The sequence below is a fragment of the Crinia signifera genome, chromosome 4 (genome assembly GCF_055691185.1).
Source record: "Crinia signifera chromosome 4, ASM5569118v1, whole genome shotgun sequence".
Classification (NCBI taxonomy): domain Eukaryota; kingdom Metazoa; phylum Chordata; class Amphibia; order Anura; family Myobatrachidae; genus Crinia; species Crinia signifera.
This window is the reverse complement of record NC_139220.1, coordinates 304,673,200-304,698,736: the sequence shown is the minus strand read 5'-3', so window position 1 is coordinate 304,698,736 and position 25,537 is coordinate 304,673,200. Positions and strand designations below refer to the sequence as shown.

The 25,537-nt window shown below is 43.4% G+C and overlaps 1 protein-coding gene, 1 long non-coding RNA gene and 1 pseudogene across 2 annotated transcripts in view; all 3 read left to right on the top strand.

Annotated features, from left to right (window-relative positions):
• The window catches only part of LOC146075771 (uncharacterized), a 190,645-nt gene that overhangs the window by 91,679 nt on the left and 73,429 nt on the right, over window positions 1-25,537 (top strand). The window lies entirely within an intron of this gene.
• Window positions 16,474-17,629, top strand: LOC146073284 (uncharacterized; annotated as a pseudogene).
• The window catches only part of LOC146075774 (uncharacterized), an 86,118-nt gene continuing 78,512 nt past the window's right edge, over window positions 17,932-25,537 (top strand). Inside the window, exon 1 of the long non-coding RNA XR_014473626.1 lies at window positions 17,932-18,064. This is a non-coding gene — a long non-coding RNA (uncharacterized LOC146075774). The remainder of the gene's footprint in view (window positions 18,065-25,537) is intronic.

The window sequence follows — 25,537 nt, the reverse complement described above, 5'->3', positions numbered from 1 at the left end:
GACCAACTTGAGACCATTCCTCTTACCCACACCCGCTGAACCAGACCATACGGCAGCCACTATGGAACCCCCGCAATTCTCCACTGCATCTTCCAGTCCCACGAGGGTTGAGGGCGCGCATCAGGTGGAGCCCGCCAAGCTCGGTAGCGACATAGCGGAAATTCTATCATACATTAAAACGCTCCCCACAAAGCAAGACCTCCATTCTGCAATCAGGGAGGAGATGGCTTCCGTCAAACAAGATCTGTCCGAAGTTGCAAACAAAATGGAATCGTTGGAAGAGAGTCAAGCGTTCACAGACAAGAGGGTGTCATCCTTAACAGAAGTGGTCTCAGCTCAAGCCTCAGAACTCCGATCTCTCCAAACAAGACTGGAGGATTTGGATAACAGAGGAAGAAGGAATAATATACGCATCAAAGGCCTACCAGAAGACGTCACAAATGCCGATCTAATTAATGCCCTAACAAAAATTTTTAACGAGATCCTGGGCAATGATCCCCAAGCAGAGATCTTGTTTGACCGGGCACACAGAGCCTTAAAACCTCGAGGTTCCCCTTCCGATAAACCTAGAGACGTTATATGCAGACTCCATTACCACCATCAAAAAGAGGAAATAATGAAGCAAGCCCGGCAGCTAGATGGAATCGACTTTAACGGAGCCGTGGTTCAGCTATACCAAGACCTATCACTTTCCACTCTACAACAGCGCAGAGCCCTTCGCCCTCTAACGGATGAACTGCGCAAGAGGCAGCTGAGATACAGATGGGGCTTCCCATTCCATATCCAAGTACTCCACGCCGGGAAACCACACAATCTCCACTCGCCTGAAAATCTCGCCTCCTTTTGTTCCGCCCTGAGCCTGCCTAGCATTGAACTACCCGATTGGCAGAAGTCAACATTGGCTGCTATCTCATCCATCCCTCAGAAACCTCCTGACTCCTGGCAGAAAGCCCCGAGATCAGGAAGACGTAAGGACCCGGAGTCGGAGGATACTGCTTCCAGGTTCACGTGAGACTCTTTGCCTGTCCAAATTGCTTCTGTTTGTATCCCCAATTCTTCCTTTTCAGTCACCTTTTAAGCATCCTGCAATTGCCCAATCCACACACTGAGTTCCCACTCTGTACAGCTTAAAGACCCCCCCCCTCCCCCCACAACCGGCTCCCTTGCAGCCCCTTTGTCCCTCCGGCCTGGGACCAGGCAACTGGTCCTTTCTGTGGGGATGGGAGACTGGCGACAACCTTCTTGGAGATTCCAGGGGAGAGACCCGACTGGAAATGGTCATAGCCTTAACCGAGGACTAAGCATGGACCAGTGTTGAAGTAGAGTGTCCCTTAGGGACCTCATAATGCTAGCTTCATCCACCCCTCCCCCCCCTTCCCCTTGTTTCGTTTGTCCCTAGCAACTCTATGTGCCAGGCACTCGGTATTATAATACTAGAGATTAACAGGCCTATTGCCAACGATAACTCACTTTACCATTGTCTGTTTCTTATTAAGAAGTACTGCCTACAAGTGCTCAGTTTACTGTTTATGCTGTTACTTGATGTTATGTTTTTTATCGATGTCTTTGGTCCCCAACTACCCCTCAACCCGCACACTACATTATGTTTTCTGTAGCCTGGGACCCCTTTAAGGGCACCAGGGCTCCAGAAACGGGTAGATTATCTGTATTTCTCTTTGTACCTACACCTACCCCTCCCCCCTCCCTCACCTCCCCTCCACCTCTCCCCCCCCTGCCCCAATCCACATACTCTCACCAAGCCAGACACCCCACCATTTGCTCACACAACCCCCAAGACCCATGCAGGAGTCACTTAAATTTCTATCCATAAATGCAAGGGGTCTTAACACCCCCGAGAAGCGGTCTACGCTTCTGAGGACTCTGTGGGCGGAAAGGGCCAACATAGTTCTTGTCCAGGAGACACATTTTAGAGCTGGCCCTCGGGCACCTAGGCTAACAAACGCAAGATCCCCACATGCATACTACAATAACAACCCGGATAGTAAAACCAAGGGGGTAGCTATCCTCTTCTCGGCTAGGCTACTTGTAACCGAAGTGGTAACGCATAAAATAGTCCCAGGGAGAATCCTCATAGTGAACTGCATGATTTTCAGCCAGCGATACACACTCGGGGTGGTCTATGCTCCCAACCAGGATCAACATATCTTTTTTAAACGTCACCTCACTACACTAGACCATTTACTGAATGGGATTGTTGTTATTGGGGGAGACTTTAACTGGACAATGAACCCGAGTATAGACTCCTCAAACCCCTCCCCCCGATACTCAGAAGTCAAGCACCGCCGGGTCAGAAAGATTTTCTATGACCTGAGGTTGGTTGACTCTTGGAGAACCCTCCACCCAGCAGAGAGGGATTATTCCTTTTATTCCCACCCCCGGCAGACATACACACGACTAGACTACATTTTCGTTAGCCATCACCACCTCCCGTTACTCTCACAGGCGTCTGTAGGTCCGATAACGTGGTCTGACCATGCCCCAATCACATCTACCCTTGAAGTCCCTCACAGATCAAAAGGGCAATGGTCCTGGCGACTCAACGAATCTCTACTAGATGACCCCCTCTGCAAAGCGGAAATTGAGAAAACAATCAGGGAATACATAGAAGACAACGATAACGGGTCAACCACTAAACTTACACTTTGGGAAGCACATAAGTGTGTAATTCGGGGGAAGATAATTCAATTAGGCACATACCTTAAGAAACAGCGACTAGCTCAAATAACTTCCCTATTGCAACAAATACACCGCTTAGAAGCCCTACATAAGTCCTCCCCACAGGGCCCCCCCCCAACAGAACTACTGGAGGCCCGTAACCGTCTGAATGCGTTGACCTCTGCCCAAATTAAGTCCTCAGTGCGCAAGTGTAAAAGTAAGTTTTACCAATGGGGAAATAAACCCGGCCGCCTCCTTGCTAACGCCCTGCGGGCCCAGAGGGCAGCCTCATTTATCAGCTGCGTTAAAAATCCCCGGGGAACTAGCTGCCTCCAAACCCCAGAAATAGCCTCGTGCTTCCGTGAATTTTACTCAGCCTTATACAACCTGCGCCAGCCACAATCAGAAAAGGAAGCCCTCCTAAACAAGCAACAGATAAAGTCGTACCTGAGAAGAAGGACAGAAAGAATGCCTTTTATTGGTGCACCTAAGAATAATTGAACTCATAATACATAACTTTTAATGAATTTATATATAAAATATCTGCAAAATAAAACCAGGACATACAACAATCATACAAGTAAAAAGGGGAGGACGTTCCCCTGACTCAGTGTGACCCCCTAGATCACCACAACCCCTATCTGTAAGTATTTTTGATGTTTGGTACTGTTAGGCAACAATGAAGGAGTGGGTATTCTCCTGAATGTAGCGGATTGGCGGTAAGATCTTTTATCATCAATAATATCTCGCGTGTTGGGAGATGGTAAGTAAATGAGGGTGAGGCACGCACCTATTGAGGATAATCCTCTAATAATGCTGCCCTCAGCCCAGGTATCAGCTGCCGCTCAAAGACGCTTGTGGGCTGATGAACCCAAATTTGTGTATGCAAGTACGCACTTGCCTCATTCAATCAGGCAACAATAAAGGAGTGGGTATTCTCCTGCATGTAGCGGGTTAGCGGTATGATCTATTGTCATTGGTAGTATCTCGCATGTGGGTAAATGAGGGTGAGGCACGCACCTATTGAGGACAATCCTCTGATAGTGCTGCCCTCAGCCCAGACAGCCGTTGCCGCTCACAAGCACTGAGGGCTGGTGAACCCAATTTGAGGTGTGCAGGCACGCACTGACCTCGTTCACTCAGCTCGCTCAGATAGCGCTAAGTCTGGCGCCAGACTAGCATGTCGGTCGCCGGGTGGACCGCTTGCAAGTTTTGCGCAACAATACAATTCAAAATTTAAACATTGTAAGTGGGGAGGGGAAGAGGGGGTTTCAAACACACTGAGTGTGTCAAGACGGTCAGCGTACGCTTCGCAGTGAACGCTTCCTCAGGTGCTTCACTGCGAAGCGTACGCTGACCGTCTTGACACACTCAGTGTGTTTAAAACCCCCTCTTCCCCTCCCCACTTACAATGTTTAAATTTTGAATTGTATTGTTGCGCAAAACTTGCAAGCGGTCCACCCGGCGACCGACACGCTAGTCTGGCGCCAGACTTAGCGCTATCTGAGCGAGCTGAGTGAACGAGGTCAGTGCGTGCCTGCACACCTCAAATTGGGTTCACCAGCCCTCAGTGCTTGTGAGCGGCAACGGCTGTCTGGGCTGAGGGCAGCACTATCAGAGGATTGTCCTCAATAGGTGCGTGCCTCACCCTCATTTACCCACATGCGAGATACTACCAATGACAATAGATCATACCGCTAACCCGCTACATGCAGGAGAATACCCACTCCTTTATTGTTGCCTGATTGAACGAGGCAAGTGCGTACTTGCATACACAAATTTGGGTTCATCAGCCCACAAGCGTCTTTGAGCGGCAGCTGATACCTGGGCTGAGGGCAGCATTATTAGAGGATTATCCTCAATAGGTGCGTGCCTCACCCTCATTTACTTACCATCTCCCAACACGCGAGATATTATTGATGATAAAAGATCTTACCGCCAATCCGCTACATTCAGGAGAATACCCACTCCTTCATTGTTGCCTAACAGTACCAAACATCAAAAATACTTACAGATAGGGGTTGTGGTGATCTAGGGGGTCACACTGAGTCAGGGGAACGTCCTCCCCTTTTTACTTGTATGATTGTTGTATGTCCTGGTTTTATTTCGCAGATATTTTATATATAAATTCATTAAAAGTTATGTATTATGAGTTCAATTATTCTTAGGTGCACCAATAAAAGGCATTCTTTCTGTCCTTCTTCTCTTGTTAAATTCCATGCCTGTGGTGGCACACCCTCATCATCTACATGAAATAATTGCAAAATTACATTTGTTTCTAGGAGGGTCCTATTGAAAACATACCAATTATGTTACTGCCCTGTGCGACTGACTTATGTCTCTTTTCTAACTGTGTAAAGTCGTACCTGGCCAAGGTTATGTTCCCTACACTCCCCAGAGAAGACTTAGAACACCTAGACCTACCCTTCTCCCAGCTAGAACTTGACCAGGCTATTGCTTCTAGCCCCGCAGGTAAAAGCCCCGGCCCAGATGGCTTCACCATTACCTATTATAAAACTTTCAAAGATAGCCTATCCCCCATTCTTCTTGACGCCTTTAACTCTGTCTCAGACACCACCCCATTTAACCCTCAAACCCTAGAGGCCCATATCACAGTCCTACCTAAACCGGGTAAAGACCCATCAGCCTGCCCAAGCTATAGACCTATATCGTTACTGAACGTTGACCTCAAGCTATTTGCCAAGCTCATGGCCAATAGGATCAACAAGCTGCTTCCCTCCTTGATACACAACGACCAAGTGGGGTTCGTTCCAGGGCGGGAAGCAAAAGACAATACTACCAAAATTCTAAGCCTTCTACACCTAGCGACATCCAAGCAGATCCCTACGATCCTCCTGTCGACGGACGCCGAAAAGGCGTTTGACAGAGTGGACTGGGGATTTATGAAGACAGTACTAGAACATATCGGCTTAGGCCCAACTGCCCTGCAGAGAATTATGGCGTTATACAGCAAGCCCTCAGCTAGAGTTAAAGTAAATGGATCCCTCTCCGAGCCTTTTCAGATTAGAAATGGTACAAGGCAGGGGTGCCCACTATCCCCCCTGCTCTTTGTACTTTGTATAGAGGCTCTTGCTAGAGCAATCCGTGCCAATCCCGACATCTTAGGCATTAATATAGGCGATGAGAATTACAAACTGGCCCTCTTCGCAGACGACCTCCTTGCGGTAGTGACCAGCCCAACTACCTCCCTCCCGCACCTAACTAAAGAACTTGAAACCTTTGGAACCCTTTCCAATTTTAAGATCAACATGTCCAAATCCTGCGCCCTCAATGTCTCGACACCCCCACACATCATATCTGGCCTTAAGAGCTCCTTCCCCTTTTCCTGGAGTGACTCACATATAACATATCTAGGAATTAAGCTGACAAAAACCCCATCCAAACTGTTTGAATTAAACTACCCTCCCCTGCTCAAAGCCAGGCGCTTAAATTATAACAGCTGGCAAAATAGACAACTCTCCTGGCTCGGCAGAATGAGCGTGGTTAAAATGAATACACTACCCAAACTGCTATACACACTCCAGGCCCTCCCCATCGCGATTCCGGAATCATGGTTTCGCTCAGTAAAGATGTTGATACAGCAATTCGTCTGGTCAAGAAAGCCCCCGAGAATTAAATATTCCACTTTAGTGAGACCCCCCCACCAGGGAGGCTTCCAATTTCCAGACCTTAAATTATACCACCAGGCGATTGTCCTGGGAAGAGTACTGGACTGGACGAGAAACAGGCGCTCCAAGCAGTGGGTAGAACTGGAGGGGGTGTGTCTCCAGCAATATCCTGAGTTATTCCCATGGCTCCCCAACCTCCCTAAGCCACCACCACAACATCCAACTATCTCCCCTACTCTCAGGGCTTGGAAGCGTTTGAGAAGACTCACACATGTAGCCTCCGAAGTAGGTCCCTTGACCCCCTTTCTAACTAACCCAAGTTTCCAACCAGGCCTACAACTACCACACTTTTCTAGGTGGGCTAATGAAGGTCTGTTCAGAATAGGGCAACTGGTTACACCTCACTCCACAGTAAAACAATTCTCGGAGATTACAGACAAGTGGGGTGTTCCGGTGTCGGATTTCTGGAGATACCTGCAGGTACGCCACTTTGTGAGTTCAAAACCTGTCCTGTCCTTAGCTTCTAGAAGCTTAACACAGTTCGAGAACCTATGTATCTCTGAGAATGATACCTCGCATGTTGTCGCTACTCTGTACAGGTTCCTCCAGTCCGGCACTAAGAATACCCCCACATCGTTTAGACTGGCTTGGGAGAGGGAGCTACAGACGACACTGACAGATAAAGAGTGGGAGAACATTCATCTGAAAGCCAAATGTAGCTCGTCCTGTATCCAAATCCGGGAAACACAACATAAAATCCTGATGCGATGGTATAGAAGCCCACACCTCTTACACGCTATGTTCCCTACTGTATCAGATAGGTGTTGGAGGTGCTCCTCCTCTGTGGGGACTCTAACACACATCTGGTGGGACTGTCCTGTCATTCGCCCTTTCTGGGAGGAAGTGATTTCAATCTCTAAATTAATCCTCTCCTCCGAAATTCCCACTGACCCAGCGTTCTGGTTACTTAATCACTCCGACATCCCATTGTCCAAATACAAGAAGTCCTTGATTAAGCATTTAGGAAACGCAGCACGAGCAACTATCCCCAAACTGTGGAAATCCCCTCTTCCCCCGACGATACAGTCGTGGTTTTCCAGGCTGGATCACTACATGTCTATGGAGGACATACTACTTTCGACCAGGAGCAGAGCCATGGAATTCTCTGAAACTTGGCTCCCCTGGCTTGAATTTAAGGAGTCCACCCACTATAAATACAAGATCTCCAATCTAGCACCACCCACAGCAGAAAATAACGGTTGAAGGCCAAGAGAAGCTCTAAATGAAGTATATGTGGATTTCCCATCCACCCCCCCACCATCCCCAACCTGTCACACCCTCCCCCTTTTTTTTTTTTTTCCCTTGCCCCCCCCCCCTCCTCCTACTCCCCTCTTCTACATCCCAATGTAAAAAACAAGGACACAAACCAGTTGGTTCGAAGTAAGCAGGGTTTATTCATCTGAATATGCACTTATATAGTATTGCTTATTATTGGAAAGCCACCCCGCTTGCCAAACATTTATTGAACGTTGTATTGTTATTTGAATTGTGTCAATAAAAACAAATTACAAAAAAAAAAAAAAAAAGTTTGAGATCTGAGCCCATCTATATATATATCAAGCATTGTTTGTGTTAAATGTTGTCTGTCAAGTCTGTCTTGTTTTATTCATGAAGTGCACTTCTCTCATTATGAGTCCTTTTTATTAATTTCATGTATACAACTGTCTTTTTAAAATAAAATTTTCATACTTTGGAAGATTAAATTGCAATCTGTTTATTCTCTGAACACAGCTGCGCCTCCTGTTGGTGCATGTCAGCCTAGGCTGCTTGCACTATTAGCTGTATCCTCATTTACAACAATGGGAGTGTGGCATGTGTCATATATTGGTGAATGAGAATGAATGAAACATACATGGAACTGTTGGCAGAGTAAGGATTATAAGTATATGACTACAACTGACAGAAATATTAATCTTCCCTGTACTTGACCATGAAGAGATTTCTTATGGAATGATTAATATGTAGTAGATTGAAACTGCATGGGATTGCCCAAAGGCTACTTACCTTCCTTGATATAATGGTATATTGACTTATGGGCCCCATACATCAGCAATTAATTGTGACAATCCTCCGTTCTGGAGATGATTGTCACAATTAATCTTTAATGTGTGGGCTCCCCCTTTTGGCAATCCCAATCAAAAATTAATAGGGATCGCCAATCGATTGCTGAATCAGATTTTTATACATGTTTAACAACATGAAGTTTTATTGAAGTTTCATTTTTGTATGTGTGGGAATTTTAACAGGAAAAATCTGCCGATCACTGAAACAAATCTGTAATGTGTGGGCAAGTCACATAGATTAAAGAAACCATTTTTCTTGGGAGGGGGGGAAATCACTGGATCTGAGAAGCAATTAATTGTGATTGCTGATGTATGGGGCCCATTACTATATAATCAGCACCATTAAAGAACCCACAGGTAATTGTTTTGGAGTCCCATTAAGTATAAGAATCTTTAAAACAGACTAGATTCTCATAGAACAAAAACACAGTGCGTAAAATTTCAATCTAAAAAAAAAATCAATTATTTTCATCACTTTTCACATTCTACCCTATATTTTGCTGGCTTTTAGCAATTTTAGCATATGTACTAATAAAAGTTACATTTTATAAAGAAAAGTATAATTTTGTAATGATTCCATACAAGACGGGTCTTACAAATATAGATTAATCCAGTAAATGCCCCAAGATACGAACCCTTTTTTCTTTTGCTTTTGGGATATTTGCAAACAAATGTTAATAACGACAGCTTGTCTAGTTAAGCAGTTCATTACCTTATTCGTCCTTTTATTGGTCATAGTTAGCATAGTAAATTACTCCCTTAAATGTACTGGTTCTCGAAAAGTCCCATAAGCAAATTTTCAAATCTATGTGCAAACTGTTATGCCCATGGCAGTCCCATGTGCTTGTAATAAAAAAAGTATGCATCAGACAGAAAATAATTATTTAAAATAATACATTTTAAGTAATCCATAATAAGTCTGCCATATATATCTACTGGTCCAGCATCAGAGTTTAAGAAGTGGCCTAAAGCTGCCACTCTATCTTTATCTATATAATTAGTTGAAGAGTCTGTGTGCGTGCGTGTGTGCGTGTGTGCGTGTGTGTGTGTGTGTGTGCGTGTCCGTTGCATTGCGGACACACCGTGGCACTCAGAGCCACCAAATTCTGCAACAAGATACCTCTGTACCCGGTGGTGTGCACCTCGAAGCCGTTTTTGGGAAATTTCACTTAGAAATTTAAAAAACACCAAGTTTTAATTTGCCTTAATTGATGATCTGGGAAAAGGATCGACGATCTGGGAAACCGTTGCGAAGGAACAACTCCACACCTGATTTCATTGCTGTCATTGAGTATGAATGACACATTCTAACACTATGGTGGAGACTTTAAAAAATTAGGAATAAATGAGGATATACATAGACCACACATCACACACAAATGTACACATTGTACACGTGCACACACACACAGTACACCACATACGCACACATAGTACACAACACACACATATATACGTAGCGAGCTTCACACACTTACACATTGGACAGATACACACAACAAAACACACACATAACACACCACATGCAGTACATCACAAACCCATATACACTACAACACACACCCAAAAACAGTACAACAAACACACACACACTTAAACATTGTGCAGATACAGAAACACACACAAACATTGCCAGGATAGGCACAGCACACTACACTACACACACATGTATACGTAGCGCACCTCACAAACTTACACATTCGGCAGATACACACAACACACACACACATAACACACCACTCACAGTACAACACACACCCACATTCACTACAACACACAGCCAAAAACAGTACAATACACAGATCACACACACTTAAACATTGCACAGATACACACGGCACACTTCACACACACACATTTATACGTAGCACACCTTACGCACTTACACATAGGGCAGATAAACACAGCACACACACACATAACATACCTCTAACAACACAACACACACCCACATTCACTACAACAAACAGCCAAAAACAGTACAATACACAGATCACACACACTTAAACATTGCACAGATACACACGGCACACTACACACACACATTTATACGTAGCACACCTTACGCACTTACACATAGGGCAGACACACACAGCACACACACACACACACATAACATACCTCTAACAACACACACCCACATTCACCATACACACCCAAAAAACAGTACAACATACACAAAACACACACTTAAACATTGCACATATACACAAAGACACAACATACACATACTGTATATACATAGCACACCTCACACACTTACGCATTGGACAGATACATGCAACACACAACCACATACACTACATCACACACACAAAAACAGTACAACACACAGAACAAATAAAAAATTGACGTTTATTTAACAGTCTGTACCAGCAAATAAAACCTGTACCTAATGTACCGTTTTTTCTATTTTTCCGCATATCCGTCTCTCCAGTCCTCCAGCCTGTCACTGCGCTCCCCAGCCAGTTGCACTGAGAAATCTTTGTCCTGGCCAATGCACCCCTTGATCAATACAAAGTGGGTACACTGCACTCACCCTGTCAGTTGTATGTTAGGCACTGCTCTGCCTTGAGGGTGTCCCAGACTCTTTTGGTTCATAGATAATGTTTGGTCGATGGGCATGAGCGCTGCATGTATTCGTTTGAATGTTATGAGTGTAAGAATTTGAAGAATAATACTGAGATGAAGGTTTGCCACGTTAAAGTGTACAATTTACTCAATAAATCGTGAAAAAAATATATGTACATAGAAGTACAACCAAGAAATAAAAGTAGGTTTAAAAAATAAATTCTAATTCAAACTGATAATTGTTTGGATGGGGTGGGTTGCCAAACAAATCTATAAGTGGAGGGGGGTATGGATATTGTGGGCATAATTGGTGTTTGGTACACCTACAGGGGGTCCCCAGTTGATGAGAAATTTTCACTACAGTGTCACCGTAAGGGGAAATCCAATTGGGGTTCAGGTGGTCTTTTAGGGACCCCTTTACAATCCCGTTGGTCTCTTCTCCTAAAGCCTATGGTCTCCCTCAGTGATTGACTATTATTAAGGGAGACCGTAGGCTCAAGGAGAAGAGACCTACGGGATTGTAAAGGGTTCCTAAAAGACCACCTGGACCCGAATTGGGAATCCCCTTATGGTGACACTGTGACCATGACACTGTAGTGAAAATCCCATGTAGGTGTACCAAACACCAATTATGCCCACAATATCCATATCCCCCTCCACCTATAGATATGTTTCACAACCCACCCCCATCCAAACAATTATGAGTTTGAATCAGAACTTATTTTTTAATCCTACTTTCATTTCTTGATTGTACTTCTATGTACACTTATATCTTTTCATGATTTATTGAGTAAATTGTACACTTTAACATGGAAAATCTTTATCTCAGTCTTATTCTTCAACTTCTTACACTCCAAACCTTATCAATGCACCCATTGATGATTGCGATGGCTGGATCGGTGGATTGGCCCGGCGGGTGTAGGGAAGAATTTGGCCCATTGCACCCATTCCCAGTGGTGCATTACAGTGTTGTGCGGGTAGCCTGCGTCGCGTTATGACGTCATGTGGCCAGGCCTGCGGACATGCTCCCACACTCAGGGGCTGCCCCACTGGTAGAGATGACCGGTGCATGTGCTTTACAGATCTCCAGACCTCAGAGACTGCTGCAGTCTGGATTGGTAAGGGGAGCGGGAGTGGCAGGGAGCGTTGAATTTTTTATTAATTATGGCGCGGTAAGTAACGCCCACCCCGGTCTCCACGCACTCAGCACCTGTATTTACACATCGTAGAAACTGTACCATTGAAAGTATAGAAATGGAGGTGTGGCCACATCCCTTTCTGATTTTGTACCGATTTCTGACCCTCAGATGTTGGAGGATATGTCATACAGTAGGTGCTAAATCTCAGGAGTGGATGTAGAATTCATCAACACATACAAGTTATCGACTCAGGATTGTTGTGTTTCAAACAACACCACCACACCTGATTTCATTGCCGTCATTGAGTATCAATGCAAACACATTCTAACATTATGGAGAAATCTACAACAAATTACAATCTTAGGTCTTTGGCACAGCATACTGTAAGATTACATTTTTCAGCAATTTTGGAAATAAAAAAACCCCAAGGTTTTCCCGGGCAACGCCGGGAGGGTCAGCTAGTGGAGAATATTAGTATAAAGTAACATTACATGTTATTAGAATATTGCTTTTCCTTTCAGTGTACAAAAGTTAGTTGTGGTCACCGGCCACTGCACCCAAACCTAGACTTGGTGAGTTCAGTTATATCTTGTAAATAGATAGATAGATAGATAGATAGATAGATAGATAGATAGACATAAAATATATGTATGCATGTTTGTTATGTAGAACATTTTAGTGCTGACTTTCTGCCTGGACAATAGGTGACTCCTAAACAAAAGCTTCCATTGGTGATATAACAGGATGCCAGAGGCTGCTGTGATCTAATTAGAATACAAGGTGTTACCCTGCCAGGGTGTAATTAGAATTTCCATTGTAATAAGTGACTTTAGGAATATTTATACCTCATTTACAAGACATGGAGCTGGGCAGGAGAAGCTGCTGTGGTGAATGACTATATACTAATGTTATGTGACCCTAATTTACATGTGACCTCTCAGTGTAAGAATTCCTTCTGGGCATCCTGGGAACTACTGGGGAGAGATGGGGAGGAGTGACTATAAATAGGCTGTATCAGACCACTTAGAGCTGATGGAGGAGCTGCTGTATCAGTTACTGGTTGGAGAGCTGGGAGGATGGAGGAGTAAGAAAGAGACAGAGGAAGCATCTCCAGAGTAAGGTAATTATATTATACATAAGAATATATTGATACATGAACAAAACTTTGTAGATATTATTGTACAAATATTGTCTTGTTATCAAGGTACTTGTGTATTTTGGCGGCGCCCACGATGAGGATCGCGTCCATCGTGTGTGAAAAATCGGGTCCATCGCGTCCATCGCGTCGCGTCGTGTGCATTAACATGGCACACGACGCGACCGACGCGATGGACCCGATTTTTCCATAGGCTTCAATGTTAAAATATTTTAACATTGAAATCGTGTCGGTCGCGTCGGTCTTGTGCCATTATAATGGCACAAGATAAGATGGACTTGATAAAGTCCATTTTACATGGAATAAAATGGGAAATGGGCCAATATGGCCCATTTTTCATTGTATATGTCCCCGTCATGTCCAAATATAACTGCCCCCCCATTGTGAGCGGCACCCCAGTATTGACGTCAACCCGAAGCGTGGCGAGCGCAGCGAGCCCGCGAGGGGCGGCGGTGCGCGTCCTCCGACCTTTTCATACCCCTACTATCCACGTCGGCGTGGAGTTGAGAATAGAATAGTGTGGCGAGCGCAGCGAGCCACCGAGCCCGAAGCGTGGCGAGCGCAGCGAGCCCCGCGAGGGGACGCGGATACCTTCACAGGTAAACGCGTCCCTTCGCGGACTTCACAGGTGTCCGCGTGGCCACGGACACCTGTGAAGCCCGCGTGGGGACGCGGATACCTGTGAAGGTATCCGCGTCCGCTCGCCACGCTTCGGGCTCGGTGGCTCGCTGCGCTCGCCACACTATTCTATTCTCAACTCCACGCCGACGTGGATAGTAGGGGTATGAAAAGGTCGTAGGACGCGTACCGCCGCCCCTCGCGGGCTCGCTATGCTCGCCACGCTTCGGGTTGGCGTCAATACTGGGGTGCCGCTGACAATGGGGGGCATTTATATTTGGACATGACGGGGCCATATACAATGAGAAATGGGCCATATTGGCCCATTTCCCATTGTTTTCTATGTTAGATGGATTTTAACAACTACATTTGATCTTGTGCCATTATAATGGCACAAGTCCAACGCGACCGACAGTATTTCAATGTTAAAAATATTTTAACATTGAAGCCTATGGAGAAATCGTGTCGGTCGCGTCGGTCGCGTCGTGTGCCTTAACTTTAAGGTACAGGACACGACGCGATGGACCCGATTTCTCCATCGGGTTCAATGTTAAAAATATTTTAACATTGAAGCCTATGGAGAAATCGGGTCCATCGCGTCGCATCCTGTGCCTTAAAGTTAAGGCACACGATGCCCACGACGGGCGCCGCCAAAATACACAAGTACCGTTATCAATTATTTGTCTATATTTGGGTACTTGTGTACTAGCACGGCGCCCATTGCAGACCATAAGGCATGCGATGGTATGCGATGTGATGCAATGCGATTGGCACCCGATGGTATACAATTAAAAATTGTATACCATTGTATATGGCATACAATGACATACAATGTGATTTTAAATTGTATAAGCACCCTAATGGAGGCTTACAATGTTAAATGCACCCCCACGCCACCCCCACTATGAACATGAACCCGAAGCGTGGCGAGCGCAGCGGTATGTGTCCTATGACCTTTTCATACCCCCACTATCCACATCGGCGTGGAGTTAATTCAATATAGTTTGGCGATCGCAGCGAGCCACCGAGCCCGAAGCATGGCGAGCGGACACGGAATACATGTAAAGTAATACGCGTACCCTCGGGGGGCTCACTGCGCTCGCCACGCTTCGGGTTCACGTTCATAGTGGGGGTGGCTTGGGAGTGCATTTAACATTGTAAGCCTCCATTAGGGTGCTTATACAATTAAACATCGTATAGGGGGCTTATACAATTTTAAATCACATTGCATTGCAGTGCATCGGGTGTATGCCATGCAATGCGATTATATTTTGTACGACCAAATATCCTGGGTGCCGTGCTAGTACACAAGTACTTATATATGTAATATCTATTGATAAATAATACACTGCAAAAAACTTCTACAAATATCTAGATTTTACAGTATATTACACGATTCTACATTATGGTATGGAACACTGAATAGTAAGATATACTTGAAGAATTATGACAATTACTGTCAGTTCATAATAAATGTCTAAACATATTAATGGGAATGTATAGTTTGTCAGTGACATTGGGGGAAGTTTAATATCATGAGAGATTCAGAAAGTGAGAAGTTTGGTAAGAAATCTCCAGGGTTTTTTTACTGTGTTAATGATTGCCGCTTTAAAAAACCTGAAGATTTCTTACCAAATCTCTCACTTACTGAATATCTCATCCTATTAAATTTCACCCTTTGTGTAAGCCAGTAATGTAGCAGCAGTAAAGTCTTCTCTCTCATTATTGTAGTAATGAAGGAATTCTTTTTTGAATAATATATAATACTCTCAGCATTGAGACCGGCCTGATCCATAAGCTTGATTCCTAATTGCTCTCAAGTTAAAGTGCTGCGGAATTTGTATGCGCTATATAAGAAACTGTTAATAAATAAATAAGTAACAAATTAATACAATTTGGCAAAATTACCTTAAACCAACTTTTTAGAGGCAGGTCTTGTAATCATAGATAGAAGAGATATCATCCTACCCTTGTTTTATATTATATTCTTCATATATAAACAAACAAAGAAAACATATACATAGTGTAGTAGTCCTTATACACAGTTCCCCACCCCTGCTTTATAGATACATGGTCGCCATGGCTAGCGCATCACAATGCTCCTCCCCCTCTTTCAGTTGGCTTATAACAATACAGCATAAGCTTGTAAATAATAAAATGTGACATTTGAGGCAACTCTCCCTTATTCACAATACAATTAATTGTTTGCATATTATCTGATGTATTTTACTGAGAGGGACACTGGATTTTTAGTTGCTGTATTCCTTTACCCATCTCTCCCTATTTTATTTGTTGTTCTCTCCCTTTCCCCTTCCAAAATATATGTACGTTTATTTGATCACAATATATGGAAAATTTTTCAATAAACAGATTATTCCCAAAAATATATATAAATTGTAAATGACTTGGACATATTTAATATGGTATATACAAATACATCATGTTCTATATATAAAGTAGCATTATTACAGTAATAGTAGAATTACCACAGAACAGCTTTTAAAATATTTTTTTTTTCTTGCAGGACAAATAAGTAACAGGATTTTCATTTGGAAGACACCATGGAAAGCAACACAACAGTCAGATCAATCTACCTACAGGCACCATTTATTCCTGCAAATCTGGGGGACTCACTGAGCTATTCTCATTTTCTGCATAGGAGAAACCTTCTACAGCTAATTTGTATCTCAATAATACATGATGAGTCTGACAGGAGAGAGACCACATCTGTGCTCTGAGTGTGACAAACGCTTTACATATAAATCACAGCTTCTCATCCATCAGAGTAATCACACAGGAAAGAGGCCATATCTGTGCTCTGAGTGTGACAAACGCTTTACATATAATTCAGATCTTCTCAGACATCAGAGGAGTCACACAGGAGAGAGACCGTTTACATGTTCTGAATGTAGCAAGTGTTTTACAGTAAAGTCACATCTTGTTAGACATCAGAGGAGTCACACAGGAGAAAAAACATTTAAGTGCTCTGAATGTAGCAAGTGTTTTATCCAGAAGCCACATCTTGTTATACATCAGAGGATTCACACAGAAGAGAAACCATTTAGTTGCTCAGAATGCAGCAAGTGTTTTACCTGTAAGCAAAATCTAGTTACACATCAGAGGAGTCACACAGGAGAGAGACCATTTAAATGTTTTGAATGTGCCAAGTGTTTTATCCAGAAAGCCCAACTTGTTAGACATTAGAGGAGTCACACAGGGGAGAAACCATTTAGTTGCTCAGAATGCAGCAAGTGTTTTACCCAAAAGCATCATCTATTTACACATCAGAGGAGTCATACTGGAGAGAAACCATTTCGTTGCTCAGAATGCAGCAAGTGTTTTACCCGTAAGCATCATCTAGTTACACATCAGAGGAGTCACACAGGAGAGAAACCATTTAAATGTTTTGAATGCGCCAAGTTTTATATCCAGAAGGCCGACCTTGTTAGACATCAGAGGAGTCACACAGGAGAGAAACCATTTAGTTGCTCTGAATGCAGCAAGTGTTTTACAAGTAAGCGTGATCTAGTTACACATCAGAGGAGTCACACTGGACAGAAGTCATTTACATGCTCTGAGGACCTGAATGTATCACGTGTTCCTCATGTTCCCTTGTATCCCTGCAATGGGGATGATACAAATGTCTGTGGTGGCAGCTTTCAGAGCTGGTCACCTGAGAGAGTAATTCAATTTGTGCCTTATGGCACAAACATCTGATGGCACCTTCCACTCTCAGCCTCCTGAGGCAGTGAGCAGCAATATGTGAAAGTGACCTGTATGGGTTCCCAAATGTCACTTTTCACATCATGCCCATAACTTCAGATGGGTTATCTGTGTTACATTGCTGCATTCATTCTGTTTGGCTGCAATCAGCATAATAAAAGAACATTAATTTAGGACTCCCAATCTCCTGTCACTTTAGATATGAGATTGGCTGTGCAAAATACAATTGAATCCCTTCTATATGATTACATATTAGGACATTTTATTTTACGAATGTAACAATTTGTATTCTTCAAGATCTTTCGAGATTTAATCTCATCATCAGGATGACGAGATATGTGCCAGCCTGGTTAACAGTCTGCAGCAGAGGAAGATGACCCACAAAAGGCACATATCACCCCGAACATAAATGCCTAATACTAATCTAAGGTACTGTAATAGACATTATCTAGCCGGAAATATCATCAAAATCATGTGCAGTAATCACTGTGGGATGGCCGATATTGGTCAAACATAGTCATTTTATGTGACTTCCCTTTGATTCACACTGAGAGTGCAATGCATGTTCAAAATCACAGATCTCGCATTGCACCAATTTCTGGGTCTCCATGTTATTCTTTCTAGTATCCCTGGTCCCACAGCTGATCATAATGCTGCACATCACCATCACTTTCACCAGATGTTCACACTCATCACTTTCACCCTATGTGCCGCACTACTACCGATATGTGGACCGCAACTTCCGGGCAAAGACATGCATATATTCTGCTAAATTCTAAGCGGGCTTTGATTGGAGCGTCTGCCATTTTGGGTGATCCCAATTCACATAGTAATCAAGGTTGGCTTAATATTATCCCCTTTGTTGTGGCTCTGGGTCCCATATTTAAGGTAGTAAAACATTCATATATTTCAGAATTCATGCATAGCAATCTGAGATGGAGACACCCCCCAATTGGGTATTCGCATCTAAATATAAATTTCCAACAGATGCAAAGTCTCAGGAACAGATCAAGACCAGAATATTATTAAAAATATATATATAAAAAAAAAATTAAAAATATACAAAATGTACAAAACTGACACAATATACATTTAAAAGTCCTTATACATACAACCAGTGTGACAAGGAGGAAGGCTGCTCACACTTCCTAGTACCACCAACACATTTCGGTCCTACCGGTCCTTTATCAAGGCATGCACTCCACTTTAATAACATAAAAGAAACCTTTATGTGTTTCCTCATCTCTCTCATAGAGGTGAGCGAGGTAGGCAGTTAAAGCAACCCTTAGATTAATTCTGTATAAGAACCCAACCACTTGAAAAAATTTTTTACATGAATTGAAACTGTATCACTAATTCCTATTTTCATATCATTTTCTTCCGAGTAACACCCACTCCTAGCTACTCAATGTGAGAAAAGACAAAGAGATAAAAAACGTCTTGTTGTCCAGCCGGATTACACAAATACTTTCCTCAATACATTGTGCAACACAATGGTAAATGCTAATTACACCCTGGCAGGGTAACACCTGACCTTGTATTCTAATTCGATCACAGCAGCCTCCAGCCTCCTGTTATGTCACCAATAGGAGCTTTAATTTAGGAGTCACCTATTGTCCAGGCAGAGAGTCCGCAGAAAAATGTTCTACTTATCAGCAGGAATTCTACAATGATTCCCTGCTAATAATAACATACATACATACATACATTTTATGTCTATCTATCCATCTACCTATCTACATATAAGAGATCACTGAACTCACCAATTCTAGGTTGGGGTACAGTGGCCTGTGTGTTTTTGTTCTATGGGAATCTACTATGTGTTAAAGATGAAAAGAAAGAAACATGGAGTGCTGAATAATGAACTGTAGATCAATTGGGTATCACATTCATATATATATTATCTGTTTCCATGCCCAGAGGGGGCCCCCCCCCTCCGCTACTTTCTACTGCCATCCAGCGATTTGGCTATTTCTTCTGGAGCTGTAAAGAACTTGGTTTCTCCCTCTACAATTATTCTCATCTTTGCAGGATATATCATTGAGTACTGTATATCGTACTCCCTCAGTCTTTTCTTGACATTTACAAATTTCAACCTTTCTCTCTGCACCTCTCTTGCATAATCGGGAAACAACATGATGTTTGAGCCATTTTTCTCCAGCTGGCTCTTACCTCTGGCCATCAGTAATATACAGTCCCTGTCTATATAGTTCAGGATCTTTGCAATAATTGTCCTTGCAGGGGCCTCTGGTGGTAGTGGTCTGATGGGCACCTGGTGTGCTCTCTCTACACAAAACATTGGAGACATTGTCTCCCTGCCAAATTTGGTGATTATCCAGTTTTCTAGCCACTGTTCAGGGGCAGCTCCCTCTTTTTTTCTGGGACCCCCACAATTCTAATATTATTGCCGCATTCCAGCCCTTCCATTTCTGACAACTGGTTCTGCAGCCCTACCACTGCACTTTTTAGTTATTTTACTTGTGCCTCAATCGGGGACTGCCTCTCTTCCATATTTGATATTCTTTGCTCAGTCGCTTCTACCCTCTCTTGAACTTTTTGTACATCTTGTAGCAACAGACCTATTTGGGCTTCACTACCTTTAATTGCGTCCAGTAGTTTTTGCGTCATTGTTTCTGTTAGAGGATCTGCCAATGCAGACTTTGATAATACTGAGGTATTTGGGGACAGTGAATATCGTGTTTCTTTTTCTTTATTCCTAGTCTGGGGATTATTGCTTCTCGCAAACCTTTCCAGCTTGGCAGCAGCTGCAGCCTGTCCTGTTTTCCCCATCGTATGGCTCTCACCCAATGACTTACTGGATCAAGTATCACCTGGTTACACACAGAGCTTTTATTATTCTTTGCCCCCTTTGTGGGGGGCTACATGTGTCCCCCAACTTATTTGTCCACACCTCCTGCTTCATGCAATTTGCTCAAATGGGCTTTCAAGGCACCTTTTTACGATTCTATGATACAGAGGGTAAAAAAACTCTTTTTACAGTCTTTAGGGTTCTCACGACTTCCACTGCTTATTAGTATCTCAGCTGGTACTTCTGCTTTATAGGATTTATTCACTTGGTATGTTTCCACTTGCTTCCAATGGGAGACTCACACCCCATCGCTTGCCACATGCGCCAGAGTGGGTGCGGTTTCCTGTGCCTCAATCGTATGGGTCTTCTGTATAACTGCAAGGTCATCCTGTATTCAGCAGTGCTGCCTTAGCAATGAGGGCAGTGTTCCCTCTAAACTGTGCATGTGTGTGCGCGCACACAACTCACTGAGCATGTGGACAGACATTACAACAGAGCACATAAAGCAGCAGTGGTCCCATTTTTGCAGTTGTGGACTAAATCAATGTATGTTTCATGCTTTAACTACATCATGTGCTGTGTTTTGAATGTTTAATATCATTTTGAAGAAAAGTTAACACAAATGCTGAACATCATTTTCCAGTTTATGGGAAAGAGTGTTTTGAAATAAGAATAAGGGCGCTTGTGTGCTGGAACAAAAAAACAAGAAAAGAGAGACAAGTACTCCCCTGTGACTTCCAGTGAGTCCTGTTGTAATTCTCCATTGTGCTTTTCTTATTGAGGAATATGAAACGACAAAAGAAAGGAGAGAGGGTCGTTCCCCTTGTGTAACCCTGTTTTTTGGGGGGGTTTCAATCACTCTATTCTGTAGTATGAACAGTTTTATGATGTTATTCACTTCAGATCAATCGGGGTACCTCCCCCTTACAGTCACACTCACACAATGTGCAGATCAATACGCCTTACAAATGATACTCCCAGGGTCATCAAACTGCAATCCAATGATAAAAGATGGGGTTCTCCCCCTAAACCATATACTCACAAAGTAGTAGATTTCAAGCCGCATAGAGCAGGTTCTTTCTCTCGTGGATTTATCTCTCCCAAACCAAGAATAAATTCTGGATCCTTGTGTTTATAAACAAGTATCCTTTATTGTAAAATACACATTTAAAATCACATAGGGCTATTGGGCTGTATGGAACCAGTTAGGGCTGGACGGAATGATGTTAAGGTATGTGGAACAAGTTTTACCGTGGCCCCTGTTCCTTGTCCACTTCCAGTCCACGTCCTTTCCGCTCCACCAGCTGTTTGCCTCCACAGGTATATGCAAAGGGACTCTACCGATGCGTTTCGAACCTCAGTGGTTCTTTTTCAAGGTGTACCTGTTCCCTCTGCTTTCCGGATATATATATAGTGTCTTAATTGCAGTCCCATGTGTGGATCATCTAGTCTTAATTGTACTGATGCATAAAATAAATCTCACCATAGTGAATCCATGGCAAGTTATTTCCCATGCAGGTTCCTGTCTGTTTGCGGCAGTCGCTCCCCCACCACTGCATAACTTCCTGTGACACGGCAGTGGCTCTCCCGTTGCCGCGTCACTTCCTGTAAACGACATAGTCCCACAGACCTCGCAATTTCCGGTCGCGGCATACCAGTGTCACGTCACTTCCAGGATTGGCTCTCTGGCGGTGACACCTGTCTACCGCCTGGCTTCCTGGTATAGTTTATTTGCGTTCCAGCGGCTTTCTTTCTCTGTTTCCGGTCACATGATTCGCTTTTTCTATGCGTTACACATGTAGTCACGTGTCCCGCTTCTCTTTGTTTTCCTGTGTCCCATATATGGTATTCTTTCTCATTAAGCAAGAGAAGTTCCTTCCATTCTAAGGACCTATTAGAGCATTGGAATTAAATTTAGCAGCATCAGTTTCTCTTTAGCAGCAGTGTATAGCAGCACAGATATTTAGCAGCATATATTTTGGCAACATATTTCACTAAAAATAATTATAGAAATTTAAAAATGTTAAAACTGATTATTCTGAATAAAAATTATATTTTTATAAAATACAATGGATTAAAAAGATGACTTTTTTTAAGAGAGTGGGGTTTTAAAAGGAGGGTTTAAAATCTGGAGGGGCCATGAGAAATTCATCTAACTAAAGGAACCACTTTAATTCAAAATCCTTGTTCAGTCCCCAGGGGCCAATGTGTTGCAATTATAGATGAGTTTCATTTCTGCTTGGGCTAGTATTTTAGGCAGATTTTTGTTTCTTTCAGTAGTTTTCGCCAGTTTTATCCCCCAGAAGCACATGATTTCATTGGTGGAGCACTTGTGGTGTTTTTTTTGACATGAGAGGACAGGGACTGTGACTCCACCCCCTTCCTAATGTTCCTCAAATGCTCTCCGATGCGGGTTTTCAGTGGCCTGGAGGTCCGTCCGATATAGACCTTATCACATGAACATTTAATAGCATACACTACATTTGGGGTATTACATGTGATAAATTCTCTAATTTAAAAAAATTGTCTTTAACTTCATTCCGTCCAGCCCTAACCGGTTCCATACAGCCCAATAGCCCCATGTGATTTTTAATGTTTATTTTACAATAAAGGATACTTGTTTATATACACAAGGATCCAGAATTTATTCTTGGTTTGGGAGAGATAAAACCACGGATGAAAGAACCTGCTCTATGCGCCTTGAAATCTACAACTTTGTGAGTATATGGTTTAGGGGGAGCACCCCATCTTTTATCATTGGATTGCAGTTTAATGACCATGGAAGTATCATTTGTAAGGCGAATTGATCTGCACATTGGGCCTTATTCTGATCGGTGTGGCCGGATCCGAATATGCGGCAATGACCTTGCGTGCCAAACCCCGCCTTCCATACGGATCGCCAACTCCGTCCGTACGCGGTAAGAAGCTGGCCGAACGAACCGCATGTGTATTTTTCATGGAATACGCCTCCTCCATCTCAGGGAACCTCCCCCATCATTCGATGGTCGCAGACCATCGAATGCAGGACCGAGTGGTCCACCAGCTCCCGCAACCTCAGACCACACTGACATTTTTCCATGCAAAAGCAGGGATCTGGCCGGGCAGCTGACATCTGGCGATGTCATATGTCCGCCCCCTACACGTGCGTCACAACTGCATTACCATACGTACGCCCAGCGTTTGCATGGGAACGCCCATGAAACGCGGGGAGTATGCATTTGGTAATGGGCCCAAATAGCCCTTCACGCCCCTCTCCACCCCCTGTTCGGAGTGTAAACAATTCATGCGGGATTTGGCCGTACACCCCGATCGCACATGCGCAGAGACGCCTCTGCACATGCGCAGACACAAAACATCTGCGGCACGAACGCACGCGGATATTACCGTACCAACCAGAATAAGGGCCATTGTGTGAGTGTGACTGTAAGGGGGAGGCCCCCCGATTGATCTGAAGTAAATAACATCATAAAACTGTTCATACTACAGAATAGAGTGATTGAAACCCCAAAAAACAGGGTTACACGAGGGGAACGACCCTCTCTCTTTTCTTTTGTTGTTTCATATTCCTCAATAAGAAAAGCACAACGGAGAATTACAACAGGACTCACTGGAAGTCACAGGGGTGTATTTGTCTCTCTTTTCTTGTTTTTTTTGTTCCAGCACACAAGCGCCCTTATTCTTATTTCAAAACACTCTTTCCCATACATTGTCCATTGTAGGGAGACTAGGTGGTCTCCTTTTGTTTTGAAAGAATATAGGCAGCTAAGGCGCAGACTAGAATTTTACCAATAGACAAAATACAAGGTCATTTTCCAGTTATATATAGAAGTGATAAACAAAAATAAAAATTTTTGCCAAAGTTGCACAGCAAAAAATTTTTGCCGCACACAGCCTTCGTAAAATTAGAGGGAACATTGAATGAGGGTGGGTAATATGTGCAGCTCAAAAAGGATTCTAGACTGTCTCTTGTCCAATTTCCAGAGGAAGTCAGGAGGGCGCCTCCATCAAGGCCAGTGAGGGAGCAGGGATCCCGCAATGACAGCCCCCAGTTACACCAGGCAGGGAAGCCCTTTTACCCACCAAGAGTGGCCACCCCACCATCCCAGTTCACCAAGATATAAGGTTCAACTTATTTGAAGGCAGGGGATGCCCTGTGGATGAAATCCATATTTATTGTGGTGGACCGGCAAGGGGTACCTCTGTCCTCTAGGATCGTGGGGGTTCATCAGGGGACCGAGCGCCTGCAGTGCACTTCCTGTTGCCCAGCATCAGTGTCCTGTGTCCAGAGTTTCTGCACACTGACAAGCTGTGCACCACGTGCGGGACTGGGAGGGTGCAGAGAGGACACCGGAACAGACGTCACACGCCTTGGGTCATAGGGGATATCTATTCCACCTCCTTCTTAGCACACCCCATTGCTCCAGACTTCCACCCTACAACATCTGCTCTGAGGTCATGCCCCAAGACTAGCCCCGGCTTCCCTGTACTTAAGCATGCAAAGATTTCTTATGGATTGATTAACAAGTATGGGATGATTGAAACTGTATGGGATTGCCCAAAAGCTACGTACCTTCCTTTGATATAATGGTAAACTGACTTACTATATAATCAGCACCATTAAACAAGCCACAGATAATTATTTTTAAGAGTCCCATTAATTATAAGAATCTTTAAGACATAGTAGATTCTCATAGTACAAAAAAAAGAGTGCAAAAATGTTTTAATCTCTTAATTATTTTATACACTTTTCACATTCTACTATATATTTTGCTGGCTTTTAGCAATTTTAGCATATGTACTAATAAAAGTTAAATTTTATAAAAAAAAGTATATGTTTGTCTGTAATTATTCCATACAAAATGAGTCTTACACATATAGATTAATCTATTGAGTGCCCCAAAATAGGAACCCTTTTTCTTTTTGCTTTTGAGATATTTGCTAACCAATTTTAATAATGACAGCTTAACTAGTTAAGCAGTTTATTACCTTATTCCTCCTTTTTATTGGTCATAGTTAGTATGTTAAATTACTCCCTTAAATGTACTGGTTTTTAAAAAGTCCCTTAAGCAAATGTTCAAATCTTAGGGCAAACT